General features: G+C 40.7%; 3 long non-coding RNA genes across 3 annotated transcripts; all 3 read right to left on the reverse strand.

Annotated features, from left to right (window-relative positions):
* Window positions 1–270: 270 nt before the first annotated feature.
* On the reverse strand, window positions 271–999 carry LOC118242155 (uncharacterized). The gene is made up of 4 exons (XR_004776598.2): window positions 940–999; window positions 799–851; window positions 577–696; window positions 271–425 (listed from the first exon to the last, which is right to left on the reverse strand). It is a non-coding gene; the product is annotated as an uncharacterized LOC118242155 (long non-coding RNA).
* A 5094-nt stretch (window positions 1000–6093) lies between these two features.
* LOC118242152 (uncharacterized) lies at window positions 6094–6822 on the reverse strand. Its single transcript, XR_004776595.2, has 4 exons — window positions 6763–6822; window positions 6622–6674; window positions 6400–6519; window positions 6094–6248 (listed from the first exon to the last, which is right to left on the reverse strand). It is a non-coding gene; the product is annotated as an uncharacterized LOC118242152 (long non-coding RNA).
* A 5057-nt stretch (window positions 6823–11879) lies between these two features.
* On the reverse strand, window positions 11880–12601 carry LOC145651187 (uncharacterized). The gene is made up of 4 exons (XR_014116965.1): window positions 12549–12601; window positions 12408–12460; window positions 12186–12305; window positions 11880–12034 (listed from the first exon to the last, which is right to left on the reverse strand). It is a non-coding gene; the product is annotated as an uncharacterized LOC145651187 (long non-coding RNA).
* Window positions 12602–17713: the final 5112 nt, after the last annotated feature.

Consider the following 17713-nt stretch of genomic DNA (forward strand, 5'->3'; position numbering starts at 1 on the left):
ACCCAGTGGCTCCAACTGGGAACACTACCAAAACCCAGTCTCAAATAAGCACCTTTATTTTACTACCATGTATTGTTGCCCCTTGCCTACATGTAGTCGACCATGAAGGAGTTTCCTGTTACAATGAGCTTTGGCAAGCCAAATCCGTTTGTTCACAAACTTTGCTTTGTAGCAATCACAAAATACAGGTTTCTCAGTAGGAGCTAACCAGTTCCTAATGGACATTCTCATTTTGAATAATGAAAGCAGATCAAAGGCAATAGTCAGACATTGGAATCATGAGTAGATCTTTATTTTTCCCTGAATGTTACTTCCAAGCATGAGTCACTAATTGCAGAGGTCTGTCTGACAGCATACAACATTGACCAGAGGAAGGCCCTGAAGCAGAAGGCAGTCAGACATTTTGATGCATTTCTTGTAGACAACTATGGAGACAAAACCAGACAAAGAACAGTGTCACAGCACAGCACCCTCCTCCTCATGTCTGTGTGGTGTGGGTGCCAACACTAGGCTCAATATGTTCCAGATTTGACAAACTTGGTTAAGTAATTCAATGAGAAGCTGGATGAGACTTACGTATGTTGGCCAGATTAAAAGTGACACAGGTATCTTTAGCAGATCCACATGTTTCAATGGTGTCTGGACATTTGCCACCAGGGATCAAGGGTACACAGTTGTTACATTGTAGGGCAGAACCTGCAAGTCAGGTAATGGGGAGCAATAAGGAGCAATCAATGTTGTATACAATACTAATCATGTGAAACAGGTATTCCCTAAAAGCTGAATTGGACCACTCACCACCCATCACCAGCAGGGCAAGAGCCAGCACCACAAACATGGTCCTCATTATTCTGCAGCACAACAATAAAATCAGTAAGAAGAAAACTCTCCTGCTTTCTTTTAGGGCAAGCCTGTAAAAGAAAACACATACATCTTTACCTGGAATGTTATGTAGTCAGGAAGCAATGTAGACTTTGCCCTTCAAGTTTTAACAACGCACCTGTTCACACTGCCTCTAAGTCCTCTTTAAAACAGTCTTCCTGTCATGGGACGGCCCCCTCCTCCTACACTCCTCCCTGTGTTTTTTGATCACCACGCCCCTACATTGTTAATTGGTCGTGTCACACCTGCCGTTCGTTATTGTCCTTGTTAGTGTGAGTGTGCCTGTTTGCTTGGTATTCCTGATTTTCACACAGACCACCACAACATCGGTCATTGCAGTCGACCCCCTCCACCTCTCAGACCATCACTTTGTGTTCTCTCTCTCTTCTCTTTCCATCCATACCTCCCCAACTTGTTCCTCCTCCTTCTGTCGCAATCTGCACTCCATCACTCCCTCTTCCCTTATTTCTACTATTTTTTTCATCCTTCCTCACCATGACTCTCTCTCTCTCTCTCTGGATACAGTTCAAATACTGTCATTTCTACACTCTCCTCATCAATGAATCTTCTGTGACTTCTCTCTTCTCGACCTGCAAGATCTTCCCCACCTGCCCCCTGGCTAACAGAAACACTCCGATGCCACAGGAGAGCGCTAAGGACTGTAGAGGGGCGGTGGAGGAAAAGTCCTAAAATCAGACCTCATCTTATACCAGTCTCTTCTTTCCAAGTTCTCACTAGAAGTAACATCTGCAAAGTCATCCTAGTACAGACAAAAATTTGAACCATCAGCATCTGATCCACGCAAGCTTTTCACTATTTTTCTTCTTTCCTTATACCTCCCGCACCTCCTCCTTCCTCATCTCTTAATCCTGAGGATTTCATCAGATTCTTTGAGGAGAAGGTTGCAGCAATCCGCCGGTCCTTTTCCTCTGTTCCTGAGCAGTCTTCATTCCCCTACATCCAGTGCTCTGACTTCTTTTTCTCCTCTCTCCTCAGTCCAAATTCATCAACTCCTGACTTTCAGAAATCCGACTCCATGTTCTCTGGATCCCGTTCCCTCCCTTATGTTCCAGACAATCTCAAGAGATTTGCTTCCTTTCATCTCTTTCATCATCAACAACTCTTCGCAATCAGTCTGGCTACGAACCGGCACATTTAACAGAAACTGCCTTCATAGCATTGAGGTAGAAACTTCATGCTGCTAAAGCAGTCAAACTGTAATATGTCTTGATTTTTCTGGACCTTTCGGAGGCCTTTGACACACATTCTCCTCTCTGTTCTCTCCAGCCTTGGTGTGACTGGCTCTGCATGGAAATGGTTTCAGTCCTATCTGGAGGGACGGTCCTATCAGGTAACATGGAGAAGATCCACATTCAAACCATGTAGACTCTCCACTGGTGTTTCCACAGGGCTCAGTATTAGCCCCTTTTCTATTCTCTTTGTTTACTCCTTCTGTAGCTGATGCATTATCTTCTCATGGCCTCTCCTACCACTGCTATGCCGATGACACCCAATGATTTCTTTCTTTTCCACCCTCCAACATGCACGTCTCCAGATGTATCTGAATTAATATCTTATCATTGCATGAATAGTGCACTCAGAGTGATATTGTTCTATGGATTCATTGACTTTATGCATTCAGTCACTAGTTGGCTTTTCAATTTGTTTTTGGGGAGAGGCTCATCTTTTCAACCAAGTATTTCTGCTTGAACATCAAATTAAATATCACTGGAAAGCCAGCTTTCAATAGTCAGTGGCCAAAGAAGCCTCTTGATTCAGTCCATTTTTAATGTCCAGTTTTGCAGATTATTATTCACCCTTGTTTCTCATTTCACACTACATATACAAACCCCACAGGAGCCCACGTTCAGTGCTTCACATTGATGGTGTGAGACACTTTTTTGCTGATGCCTTCACTCTGCTGTGTGATTCTAGCGCTTTTCTTCATTTTTTTTTTAAATTAAAAGTTATTTCCCTCACTTACAATTCACTCATGCTTCTCCAATGTCACATTTAATATATGGTAAGGCGAAGTTTTCAGAAGTTCTTAACATATTTTTGTTGTAATTAAATTAAATGTATCAGTTATATAGATTAACATTTTTACAAATATATTTTATTAACGCATTTGTTTTTAGTATAAAATGTGTTTGTAATTCGTTTAAAAATTTCAAAAATATCAATGTGTTTTCGTCCACCTTTGGTTAATAAAATTTAGAGCATGTAATGAACTTCTGAAGCTTAAGAAAACTAAAGAGAAAGCATAGATTTTCTCAATCTACGAAAGGATACGTCTTATACTGACCTCTTTTCCAATTCCAGCCAATATTTCTATTGGTTCAGAATAATGGCATTACCAAAGAGATGTCGGTGTGCCGTCCGGATGACGGTACAAATTCGACTGTATTGCTCTTCGGATTCTCTGTTTGTTTGCAGTAGTGTAATATCTTCAAATGTTTTTCAGCATGAGGGTGTGAATGTAGACATCAGTCTACTGTCTAACTACACAAGAAGGAAGAAAGATGAGAGAGAGGGGAGAGTGTTGCCACTTCATGACTTTTGGGCATACCTTCACAGAGGCACGTTGTGCACACGGCACGATGGCACAGAAAACAGTCACAGAGAAAAAACTACAGAAGCATTTAACACAATTCTTAGGTTTAAATATATTCAAGGTAATATAAAACAGGATAGGAAACAAACTGAAATGAAACAATCATATAAGATATAAATTCCTTCAACACCAAGCCCTAATTTACTAGTACCTTAGAGTACTATAGTTTACTTAAATGCTAACTAATGCAACCTGTGTCTCCACCAAAGGCACAGAACAGACATATTTGAATTAAATTAAATAATAATTCACTTCAGCTACAGTGTTCCTTCTTCAGATGCTGTATAGAACTTCTGTAAAAGTGGGCTTGTTATTGAAGATGTCTGATTTACGTTTATGGCATTTAGCTGATGTTTTTATCTAAGAAACCTTACAATTCTGAATGAACACAACTTGAATAAGTGAAAATTAAAGGGCCTATTTAGGGGCCCAACAGTGACAACGGTCATACTTGAACTGCCAACCTTCTAATTACTAGTCAAGTACTGTAACCACTGAGCTACCAATGCCCCCTTGTGATGGCTAATGAAATACATAACAAATGAACTTAACTGAATTGGTTTATTTTACAAATATAGTTTTTTGACATACCCCATATCAAATTAGCATTCACTGCTTGATGACACCAGAAAGTCAGGTTCCAATTTGTTGCAAGACAGTGGACAAACCCCCTCTGAATGTTTAACAATGGCATATCATCTGTTGGGTTCTGTCACTGATGGAATTCGGAAGCATTTTCACCTTAACACACAGATAAGTATCAAATCAAATGCTGATGTCTCTGAAGTGAGTTTTTGGTCCACTGCATGTAGCATTTGCAGTAGTTTGATGAGCCATCTTAAGGTGTTTTTCACTAAGCCTCTTTCCGAGTACAGTGGTTCAGGAGACGAACAGCTTGTATATGGTCTAATTGCATCTGTGCTCAAAAATCCCATCATGAATATACAGTCTTCAGATCCTTCATTAATGCGTTTAGAGACAAACATATCCTGTTCCACCATATCATCCAGAAGATCCTTCTCAAGAGCCAGTTTTTCAGACTGGAGGTTGTTTCACTTTCTGGAACTTCTATTCAGTCACCTGAATTGAAGGATTCAGGTCTTCAGAGACATTGGACAAGAATAAAAGTAGATGGAACTAACATTAGTGACAGGGTTTCAACGGACCACCTTAGTAGAGTGCATGATGGCTACGCTGGATATAGAGGGCCCAGGCCATATAAACTCTACTGAGAATTTATTTGCAGCAGCAAAGAGACTGGGTGACCTTTTCTCAAAGGGAGCCACTCACAGGTTCACCTGTGAATTTGGAAAAATGGTAACTCTTGTACTGGACCACAGAATGACCCACTTGAGAAGCAGCTCACATTCTGGTCTCGTGACAAGTATAGAACAGGTCAATCTGAAAGGACACAGAATCTCTGTACTCCCCTTATGTTTTATGTTATTAATATATCCCTTCCCTGCTTAAGCTTTCCTAAATAGCACAACAAACATGACTGTGGTTGCTGTACTTTCTAGTGTTATTGTATTATACATCCAGTGTCCCATGAAATGCATATACAGAAACGATCTGTGTGGGTGTACTAGTTCATGTTCCCAACTCCTCGCTTAGACCAGAGCCTACAGGTGGGCCCATAACCCACCTTTTCTGCAAACTTTATCGTACATGAAAGTTTGACTGCATCACCCTTAAGTAAAATGTCAGTGTAACCCTTTCTCTTTCTTTCGGAGGCCCTGCATTGTGTTAGATGGAATAAAGGCCACCAGGGAACGCAGAATTGTGCTGCAACAGCTGGTGGCGCTGTTGCTATTGGTCAACTTCTCTCTCTGGCTTGCGACAGTTAACGGTTGCTTCCAGAAATAAATCAGGAATCAAAACAGCTCCATTTCTTAGTGTCGCTGATCAAAGTTACAGGCAGTATTATCCCCTTCATGTACCAATTTACTTGCACTAGACAGCGCACATCAAACTAAAATTCACCAAAAAAGGGACAAATTCCAACCATTATACAAATTTTCCCCAAATTACAAAAACAGCCCTTTTGAGGGAGTGAATCCAGTACATGAACGCAGCCGATACCTCAAAACCCATAGGCAGCTTAGCTAGTTAAATTAGCAACTTGGTTAAGGGATCACAACAACAGACAAAAGAATTATTTCCCACCAAACAAATGACATATCTAATCTGTGCAAGACATTGCTGGATGTTAATGTTGTCTAATAATTCATGCGAATCCTTCACAACGTCAAAGTCAGCACGACTCTCCTTCAGAAAATAAAACTAAATGAAACCACAGAAGCAATGTGCGAAACAAATCATGCGCCACCCAGTGGCTCCAACTGGGAACACTACCAAAACCCAGTCTCAAATAAGCACCTTTATTTTACTACCATGTATTGTTGCCCCTTGCCTACATGTAGTCGACCATGAAGGAGTTTCCTGTTACAATGAGCTTTGGCAAGCCAAATCCGTTTGTTCACAAACTTTGCTTTGTAGCAATCACAAAATACAGGTTTCTCAGTAGGAGCTAACCAGTTCCTAATGGACATTCTCATTTTGAATAATGAAAGCAGATCAAAGGCAATAGTCAGACATTGGAATCATGAGTAGATCTTTATTTTTCCCTGAATGTTACTTCCAAGCATGAGTCACTAATTGCAGAGGTCTGTCTGACAGCATACAACATTGACCAGAGGAAGGCCCTGAAGCAGAAGGCAGTCAGACATTTTGATGCATTTCTTGTAGACAACTATGGAGACAAAACCAGACAAAGAACAGTGTCACAGCACAGCACCCTCCTCCTCATGTCTGTGTGGTGTGGGTGCCAACACTAGGCTCAATATGTTCCAGATTTGACAAACTTGGTTAAGTAATTCAATGAGAAGCTGGATGAGACTTACGTATGTTGGCCAGATTAAAAGTGACACAGGTATCTTTAGCAGATCCACATGTTTCAATGGTGTCTGGACATTTGCCACCAGGGATCAAGGGTACACAGTGGTTACATTGTAGGGCAGAACCTGCAAGTCAGGTAATGGGGAGCAATAAGGAGCAATCAATGTTGTATACAATACTAATCATGTGAAACAGGTATTCCCTAAAAGCTGAATTGGACCACTCACCACCCATCACCAGCAGGGCAAGAGCCAGCACCACAAACATGGTCCTCATTATTCTGCAGCACAACAATAAAATCAGTAAGAAGAAAACTCTCCTGCTTTCTTTTAGGGCAAGCCTGTAAAAGAAAACACATACATCTTTACCTGGAATGTTATGTAGTCAGGAAGCAATGTAGACTTTGCCCTTCAAGTTTTAACAACGCACCTGTTCACACTGCCTCTAAGTCCTCTTTAAAACAGTCTTCCTGTCATGGGACGGCCCCCTCCTCCTACACTCCTCCCTGTGTTTTTTGATCACCACGCCCCTACATTGTTAATTGGTCGTGTCACACCTGCCGTTCGTTATTGTCCTTGTTAGTGTGAGTGTGCCTGTTTGCTTGGTATTCCTGATTTTCACACAGACCACCACAACATCGGTCATTGCAGTCGACCCCCTCCACCTCTCAGACCATCACTTTGTGTTCTCTCTCTCTTCTCTTTCCAGCCATACCTCCCCAACTTGTTCCTCCTCCTTCTGTCGCAATCTGCACTCCATCACTCCCTCTTCCCTTATTTCTACTATTTTTTTCATCCTTCCTCACCATGACTCTCTCTCTCTCTCTCTCTGGATACAGTTCAAATACTGTCATTTCTACACTCTCCTCATCAATGAATCTTCTGTGACTTCTCTCTTCTCGACCTGCAAGATCTTCCCCACCTGCCCCCTGGCTAACAGAAACACTCCGATGCCACAGGAGAGCGCTAAGGACTGTAGAGGGGCGGTGGAGGAAAAGTCCTAAAATCAGACCTCATCTTATACCAGTCTCTTCTTTCCAAGTTCTCACTAGAAGTAACATCTGCAAAGTCATCCTAGTACAGACAAAAATTTGAACCATCAGCATCTGATCCACGCAAGCTTTTCACTATTTTTCTTCTTTCCTTATACCTCCCGCACCTCCTCCTTCCTCATCTCTTAATCCTGAGGATTTCATCAGATTCTTTGAGGAGAAGGTTGCAGCAATCCGCCGGTCCTTTTCCTCTGTTCCTGAGCAGTCTTCATTCCCCTACATCCAGTGCTCTGACTTCTTTTTCTCCTCTCTCCTCAGTCCAAATTCATCAACTCCTGACTTTCAGAAATCCGACTCCATGTTCTCTGGATCCCGTTCCCTCCCTTATGTTCCAGACAATCTCAAGAGATTTGCTTCCTTTCATCTCTTTCATCATCAACAACTCTTCGCAATCAGTCTGGCTACGAACCGGCACATTTAACAGAAACTGCCTTCATAGCATTGAGGTAGAAACTTCATGCTGCTAAAGCAGTCAAACTGTAATATGTCTTGATTTTTCTGGACCTTTCGGAGGCCTTTGACACACATTCTCCTCTCTGTTCTCTCCAGCCTTGGTGTGACTGGCTCTGCATGGAAATGGTTTCAGTCCTATCTGGAGGGACGGTCCTATCAGGTAACATGGAGAAGATCCACATTCAAACCATGTAGACTCTCCACTGGTGTTTCCACAGGGCTCAGTATTAGCCCCTTTTCTATTCTCTTTGTTTACTCCTTCTGTAGCTGATGCATTATCTTCTCATGGCCTCTCCTACCACTGCTATGCCGATGACACCCAATGATTTCTTTCTTTTCCACCCTCCAACATGCACGTCTCCAGATGTATCTGAATTAATATCTTATCATTGCATGAATAGTGCACTCAGAGTGATATTGTTCTATGGATTCATTGACTTTATGCATTCAGTCACTAGTTGGCTTTTCAATTTGTTTTTGGGGAGAGGCTCATCTTTTCAACCAAGTATTTCTGCTTGAACATCAAATTAAATATCACTGGAAAGCCAGCTTTCAATAGTCAGTGGCCAAAGAAGCCTCTTGATTCAGTCCATTTTTAATGTCCAGTTTTGCAGATTATTATTCACCCTTGTTTCTCATTTCACACTACATATACAAACCCCACAGGAGCCCACGTTCAGTGCTTCACATTGATGGTGTGAGACACTTTTTTGCTGATGCCTTCACTCTGCTGTGTGATTCTAGCGCTTTTCTTCATTTTTTTTTTAAATTAAAAGTTATTTCCCTCACTTACAATTCACTCATGCTTCTCCAATGTCACATTTAATATATGGTAAGGCGAAGTTTTCAGAAGTTCTTAACATATTTTTGTTGTAATTAAATTAAATGTATCAGTTATATAGATTAACATTTTTACAAATATATTTTATTAACGCATTTGTTTTTAGTATAAAATGTGTTTGTAATTCGTTTAAAAATTTCAAAAATATCAATGTGTTTTCGTCCACCTTTGGTTAATAAAATTTAGAGCATGTAATGAACTTCTGAAGCTTAAGAAAACTAAAGAGAAAGCATAGATTTTCTCAATCTACGAAAGGATACGTCTTATACTGACCTCTTTTCCAATTCCAGCCAATATTTCTATTGGTTCAGAATAATGGCATTACCAAAGAGATGTCGGTGTGCCGTCCGGATGACGGTACAAATTCGACTGTATTGCTCTTCGGATTCTCTGTTTGTTTGCAGTAGTGTAATATCTTCAAATGTTTTTCAGCATGAGGGTGTGAATGTAGACATCAGTCTACTGTCTAACTACACAAGAAGGAAGAAAGATGAGAGAGAGGGGAGAGTGTTGCCACTTCATGACTTTTGGGCATACCTTCACAGAGGCACGTTGTGCACACGGCACGATGGCACAGAAAACAGTCACAGAGAAAAAACTACAGAAGCATTTAACACAATTCTTAGGTTTAAATATATTCAAGGTAATATAAAACAGGATAGGAAACAAACTGAAATGAAACAATCATATAAGATATAAATTCCTTCAACACCAAGCCCTAATTTACTAGTACCTTAGAGTACTATAGTTTACTTAAATGCTAACTAATGCAACCTGTGTCTCCACCAAAGGCACAGAACAGACATATTTGAATTAAATTAAATAATAATTCACTTCAGCTACAGTGTTCCTTCTTCAGATGCTGTATAGAACTTCTGTAAAAGTGGGCTTGTTATTGAAGATGTCTGATTTACGTTTATGGCATTTAGCTGATGTTTTTATCTAAGAAACCTTACAATTCTGAATGAACACAACTTGAATAAGTGAAAATTAAAGGGCCTATTTAGGGGCCCAACAGTGACAACGGTCATACTTGAACTGCCAACCTTCTAATTACTAGTCAAGTACTGTAACCACTGAGCTACCAATGCCCCCTTGTGATGGCTAATGAAATACATAACAAATGAACTTAACTGAATTGGTTTATTTTACAAATATAGTTTTTTGACATACCCCATATCAAATTAGCATTCACTGCTTGATGACACCAGAAAGTCAGGTTCCAATTTGTTGCAAGACAGTGGACAAACCCCCTCTGAATGTTTAACAATGGCATATCATCTGTTGGGTTCTGTCACTGATGGAATTCGGAAGCATTTTCACCTTAACACACAGATAAGTATCAAATCAAATGCTGATGTCTCTGAAGTGAGTTTTTGGTCCACTGCATGTAGCATTTGCAGTAGTTTGATGAGCCATCTTAAGGTGTTTTTCACTAAGCCTCTTTCCGAGTACAGTGGTTCAGGAGACGAACAGCTTGTATATGGTCTAATTGCATCTGTGCTCAAAAATCCCATCATGAATATACAGTCTTCAGATCCTTCATTAATGCGTTTAGAGACAAACATATCCTGTTCCACCATATCATCCAGAAGATCCTTCTCAAGAGCCAGTTTTTCAGACTGGAGGTTGTTTCACTTTCTGGAACTTCTATTCAGTCACCTGAATTGAAGGATTCAGGTCTTCAGAGACATTGGACAAGAATAAAAGTAGATGGAACTAACATTAGTGACAGGGTTTCAACGGACCACCTTAGTAGAGTGCATGATGGCTACGCTGGATATAGAGGGCCCAGGCCATATAAACTCTACTGAGAATTTATTTGCAGCAGCAAAGAGACTGGGTGACCTTTTCTCAAAGGGAGCCACTCACAGGTTCACCTGTGAATTTGGAAAAATGGTAACTCTTGTACTGGACCACAGAATGACCCACTTGAGAAGCAGCTCACATTCTGGTCTCGTGACAAGTATAGAACAGGTCAATCTGAAAGGACACAGAATCTCTGTACTCCCCTTATGTTTTATGTTATTAATATATCCCTTCCCTGCTTAAGCTTTCCTAAATAGCACAACAAACATGACTGTGGTTGCTGTACTTTCTAGTGTTATTGTATTATACATCCAGTGTCCCATGAAATGCATATACAGAAACGATCTGTGTGGGTGTACTAGTTCATGTTCCCAACTCCTCGCTTAGACCAGAGCCTACAGGTGGGCCCATAACCCACCTTTTCTGCAAACTTTATCGTACATGAAAGTTTGACTGCATCACCCTTAAGTAAAATGTCAGTGTAACCCTTTCTCTTTCTTTCGGAGGCCCTGCATTGTGTTAGATGGAATAAAGGCCACCAGGGAACGCAGAATTGTGCTGCAACAGCTGGTGGCGCTGTTGCTATTGGTCAACTTCTCTCTCTGGCTTGCGACAGTTAACGGTTGCTTCCAGAAATAAATCAGGAATCAAAACAGCTCCATTTCTTAGTGTCGCTGATCAAAGTTACAGGCAGTATTATCCCCTTCATGTACCAATTTACTTGCACTAGACAGCGCACATCAAACTAAAATTCACCAAAAAAGGGACAAATTCCAACCATTATACAAATTTTCCCCAAATTACAAAAACAGCCCTTTTGAGGGAGTGAATCCAGTACATGAACGCAGCCGATACCTCAAAACCCATAGGCAGCTTAGCTAGTTAAATTAGCAACTTGGTTAAGGGATCACAACAACAGACAAAAGAATTATTTCCCACCAAACAAATGACATATCTAATCTGTGCAAGACATTGCTGGATGTTAATGTTGTCTAATAATTCATGCGAATCCTTCACAACGTCAAAGTCAGCACGACTCTCCTTCAGAAAATAAAACTAAATGAAACCACAGAAGCAATGTGCGAAACAAATCATGCGCCACCCAGTGGCTCCAACTGGGAACACTACCAAAACCCAGTCTCAAATAAGCACCTTTATTTTACTACCATGTATTGTTGCCCCTTGCCTACATGTAGTCGACCATGAAGGAGTTTCCTGTTACAATGAGCTTTGGCAAGCCAAATCCGTTTGTTCACAAACTGAGCTAACCAGTTCCTAATGGACATTCTCATTTTGAATAATGAAAGCAGATCAAAGGCAATAGTCAGACATTGGAATCATGAGTAGATCTTTATTTTTCCCTGAATGTTACTTCCAAGCATGAGTCACTAATTGCAGAGGTCTGTCTGACAGCATACAACATTGACCAGAGGAAGGCCCTGAAGCAGAAGGCAGTCAGACATTTTGATGCATTTCTTGTAGACAACTATGGAGACAAAACCAGACAAAGAACAGTGTCACAGCACAGCACCCTCCTCCTCATGTCTGTGTGGTGTGGGTGCCAACACTAGGCTCAATATGTTCCAGATTTGACAAACTTGGTTAAGTAATTCAATGAGAAGCTGGATGAGACTTACGTATGTTGGCCAGATTAAAAGTGACACAGGTATCTTTAACAGATCCACATGTTTCAATGGTGTCTGGACATTTGCCACCAGGGATCAAGGGTACACAGTTGTTACATTGTAGGGCAGAACCTGCAAGTCAGGTAATGGGGAGCAATAAGGAGCAATCAATGTTGTATACAATACTAATCATGTGAAACAGGTATTCCCTAAAAGCTGAATTGGACCACTCACCACCCATCACCAGCAGGGCAAGAGCCAGCACCACAAACATGGTCCTCATTATTCTGCAGCACAACAATAAAATCAGTAAGAAGAAAACTCTCCTGCTTTCTTTTAGGGCAAGCCTGTAAAAAAAACCACATACATCTTTACCTGGAACGTTATGTAGTCAGGAAGCAATGTAGACTTTGCCCTTCAAGTTTTAACAACGCACCTGTTCACACTGCCTCTAAGTCCTCTTTAAAACAGTCTTCCTGTCATGGGACGGCCCCCTCCTCCTACACTCCTCCCTGTGTTTTTTGATCACCACGCCCCTACATTGTTAATTGGTCGTGTCACACCTGCCGTTCGTTATTGTCCTTGTTAGTGTGTGTGTGCCTGTTTGCTTTTTATTCTATTATTTTTATTCTTTGTTACATCCCTGTGTTTAACACACTTCAAAGTGTTTCCTGTGTTTGTGCCACTCAATTGTGTTGAATAGTTTATTGTGTTTTGTCAGCTAGTTTTGTATCATTCTTTGTGTGGGGCAGTGGTAGCTTAGTGGTTCAGGTATTTGACTAGTAATCAGAAGGTTGCCAATGTTGGGCCCCTGAGAAAAGCCCTTAACCTCAATTGCTCAAAGCTGTACTCAGACATAAATGTTAGTTGCTTTGGAAACATTTGTCAGCGAGATGACCAAATAATTAAACCAGCAGTCTGTCATATGCAATGTGGAACAAGGCAAACTCTTGAACCATATCAAGTGAATAACGGAAACCATTATAACTAAATTAAAAACAAAGTTTTTGATTATTAAAAGCATAATTCAGAGTACAAAGTAGGTGAAAATTACACAAAGTCCATCAGACAGTCTACATTCCTTATGCATCTTTCCACTGTTGATGTCATTTGACATCACCCTCAACCAGTGTCCTCCGACTCACAGAGCAGGCAATGTTCCGGACCTGATTTTCACACAGACCACCACAACATCGGTCATTGCAGTCGACCCCCTCCACCTCTCAGACCATCACTTTGTGTTCTCTCTCTCTTCTCTTTCCATCCATACCTCCCCAACTTGTTCCTCCTCCTTCTGTCGCAATCTGCACTCCATCACTCCCTCTTCCCTTATTTCTACTATTTTTTTCATCCTTCCTCACCATGACTCTCTCTCTCTCTCTCTGGATACAGTTCAAATACTGTCATTTCTACACTCTCCTCATCAATGAATCTTCTGTGACTTCTCTCTTCTCGACCTGCAAGATCTTCCCCACCTGCCCCCTGGCTAACAGAAACACTCCGATGCCACAGGAGAGCGCTAAGGACTGTAGAGGGGCGGTGGAGGAAAAGTCCTAAAATCAGACCTCATCTTATACCAGTCTCTTCTTTCCAAGTTCTCACTAGAAGTAACATCTGCAAAGTCATCCTAGTACAGACAAAAATTTGAACCATCAGCATCTGATCCACGCAAGCTTTTCACTATTTTTCTTCTTTCCTTATACCTCCCGCACCTCCTCCTTCCTCATCTCTTAATCCTGAGGATTTCATCAGATTCTTTGAGGAGAAGGTTGCAGCAATCCGCCGGTCCTTTTCCTCTGTTCCTGAGCAGTCTTCATTCCCCTACATCCAGTGCTCTGACTTCTTTTTCTCCTCTCTCCTCAGTCCAAATTCATCAACTCCTGACTTTCAGAAATCCGACTCCATGTTCTCTGGATCCCGTTCCCTCCCTTATGTTCCAGACAATCTCAAGCGATTTGCTTCCTTTCATCTCTTTCATCATCAACAACTCTTCGCAATCAGTCTGGCTACGAACCGGCACATTTAACAGAAACTGCCTTCATAGCATTGAGGTAGAAACTTCATGCTGCTAAAGCAGTCAAACTGTAATATGTCTTGATTTTTCTGGACCTTTCGGAGGCCTTTGACACACATTCTCCTCTCTGTTCTCTCCAGCCTTGGTGTGACTGGCTCTGCATGGAAATGGTTTCAGTCCTATCTGGAGGGACGGTCCTATCAGGTAACATGGAGAAGATCCACATTCAAACCATGTAGACTCTCCACTGGTGTTTCCACAGGGCTCAGTATTAGCCCCTTTTCTATTCTCTTTGTTTACTCCTTCTGTAGCTGATGCATTATCTTCTCATGGCCTCTCCTACCACTGCTATGCCGATGACACCCAATGATTTCTTTCTTTTCCACCCTCCAACATGCACGTCTCCAGATGTATCTGAATTAATATCTTATCATTGCATGAATAGTGCACTCAGAGTGATATTGTTCTATGGATTCATTGACTTTATGCATTCAGTCACTAGTTGGCTTTTCAATTTGTTTTTGGGGAGAGGCTCATCTTTTCAACCAAGTATTTCTGCTTGAACATCAAATTAAATATCACTGGAAAGCCAGCTTTCAATAGTCAGTGGCCAAAGAAGCCTCTTGATTCAGTCCATTTTTAATGTCCAGTTTTGCAGATTATTATTCACCCTTGTTTCTCATTTCACACTACATATATAAACCCCACAGGAGCCCACGTTCAGTGCTTCACATTGATGGTGTGAGACACTTTTTTGCTGATGCCTTCACTCTGCTGTGTGATTCTAGCGCTTTTCTTCATTTGTTTTTTAAATTAAAAGTTATTTCCCTCACTTACAATTCACTCATGCTTCTCCAATGTCACATTTAATATATGGTAAGGCGAAGTTTTCAGAAGTTCTTAACATATTTTTGTTGTAATTAAATTAAATGTATCAGTTATATAGATTAACATTTTTACAAATATATTTTATTAACGCATTTGTTTTTAGTATAAAATGTGTTTGTAATTCGTTTAAAAATTTCAAAAATATCAATGTGTTTTCGTCCACCTTTGGTTAATAAAATTTAGAGCATGTAATGAACTTCTGAAGCTTAAGAAAACTAAAGAGAAAGCATAGATTTTCTCAATCTACGAAAGGATACGTCTTATACTGACCTCTTTTCCAATTCCAGCCAATATTTCTATTGGTTCAGAATAATGGCATTACCAAAGAGATGTCGGTGTGCCGTCCGGATGACGGTACAAATTCGACTGTATTGCTCTTCGGATTCTCTGTTTGTTTGCAGTAGTGTAATATCTTCAAATGTTTTTCAGCATGAGGGTGTGAATGTAGACATCAGTCTACTGTCTAACTACACAAGAAGGAAGAAAGATGAGAGAGAGGGGAGAGTGTTGCCACTTCATGACTTTTGGGCATACCTTCACAGAGGCACGTTGTGCACACGGCACGATGGCACAGAAAACAGTCACAGAGAAAAAACTACAGAAGCATTTAACACAATTCTTAGGTTTAAATATATTCAAGGTAATATAAAACAGGATAGGAAACAAACTGAAATGAAACAATCATATAAGATATAAATTCCTTCAACACCAAGCCCTAATTTACTAGTACCTTAGAGTACTATAGTTTACTTAAATGCTAACTAATGCAACCTGTGTCTCCACCAAAGGCACAGAACAGACATATTTGAATTAAATTAAATAATAATTCACTTCAGCTACAGTGTTCCTTCTTCAGATGCTGTATAGAACTTCTGTAAAAGTGGGCTTGTTATTGAAGATGTCTGATTTACGTTTATGGCATTTAGCTGATGTTTTTATCTAAGAAACCTTACAATTCTGAATGAACACAACTTGAATAAGTGAAAATTAAAGGGCCTATTTAGGGGCCCAACAGTGACAACGGTCATACTTGAACTGCCAACCTTCTAATTACTAGTCAAGTACTGTAACCACTGAGCTACCAATGCCCCCTTGTGATGGCTAATGAAATACATAACAAATGAACTTAACTGAATTGGTTTATTTTACAAATATAGTTTTTTGACATACCCCATATCAAATTAGCATTCACTGCTTGATGACACCAGAAAGTCAGGTTCCAATTTGTTGCAAGACAGTGGACAAACCCCCTCTGAATGTTTAACAATGGCATATCATCTGTTGGGTTCTGTCACTGATGGAATTCGGAAGCATTTTCACCTTAACACACAGATAAGTATCAAATCAAATGCTGATGTCTCTGAAGTGAGTTTTTGGTCCACTGCATGTAGCATTTGCAGTAGTTTGATGAGCCATCTTAAGGTGTTTTTCACTAAGCCTCTTTCCGAGTACAGTGGTTCAGGAGACGAACAGCTTGTATATGGTCTAATTGCATCTGTGCTCAAAAATCCCATCATGAATATACAGTCTTCAGATCCTTCATTAATGCGTTTAGAGACAAACATATCCTGTTCCACCATATCATCCAGAAGATCCATCTCAAGAGCCAGTTTTTCAGACTGGAGGTTGTTTCACTTTCTGGAACTTCTATTCAGTCACCTGAATTGAAGGATTCAGGTCTTCAGAGACATTGGACAAGAATAAAAGTAGATGGAACTAACATTAGTGACAGGGTTTCAACGACCACCTTAGTAGAGTGCATGATGGCTACGCTGGATATAGAGGGCCCAGGCCATATAAACTCTACTGAGAATTTATTTGCAGCAGCAAAGAGACTGGGTGACCTTTTCTCAAAGGGAGCCACTCACAGGTTCACCTGTGAATTTGGAAAAATGGTAACTCTTGTACTGGACCACAGAATGACCCACTTGAGAAGCAGCTCACATTCTGGTCTCGTGACAAGTATAGAACAGGTCAATCTGAAAGGACACAGAATCTCTGTACTCCCCTTATGTTTTATGTTATTAATATATCCCTTCCCTGCTTAAGCTTTCCTAAATAGCACAACAAACATGACTGTGGTTGCTGTACTTTCTAGTGTTATTGTATTATACATCCAGTGTCCCATGAAATGCATATACAGAAACGATCTGTGTGGGTGTACTAGTTCATGTTCCCAACTCCTCGCTTAGACCAGAGCCTACAGGTGGGCCCATAACCCACCTTTTCTGCAAACTTTATCGTACATGAAAGTTTGACTGCATCACCCTTAAGTAAAATGTCAGTGTAACCCTTTCTCTTTCTTTCGGAGGCCCTGCATTGTGTTAGATGGAATAAAGGCCACCAGGGAACGCAGAATTGTGCTGCAACAGCTGGTGGCGCTGTTGCTATTGGTCAACTTCTCTCTCTGGCTTGCGACAGTTAACGGTTGCTTCCAGAAATAAATCAGGAATCAAAACAGCTCCATTTCTTAGTGTCGCTGATCAAAGTTACAGGCAGTATTATCCCCTTCATGTACCAATTTACTTGCACTAGACAGCGCACATCAAACTAAAATTCACCAAAAAAGGGACAAATTCCAACCATTATACAAATTTTCCCCAAATTACAAAAACAGCCCTTTTGAGGGAGTGAATCC

This window comes from Electrophorus electricus, chromosome 14, assembly GCF_041902795.1.
Source record: "Electrophorus electricus isolate QZ-2024a chromosome 14, ASM4190279v1, whole genome shotgun sequence".
Taxonomy (NCBI): Eukaryota; Metazoa; Chordata; class Actinopteri; order Gymnotiformes; family Gymnotidae; genus Electrophorus; species Electrophorus electricus.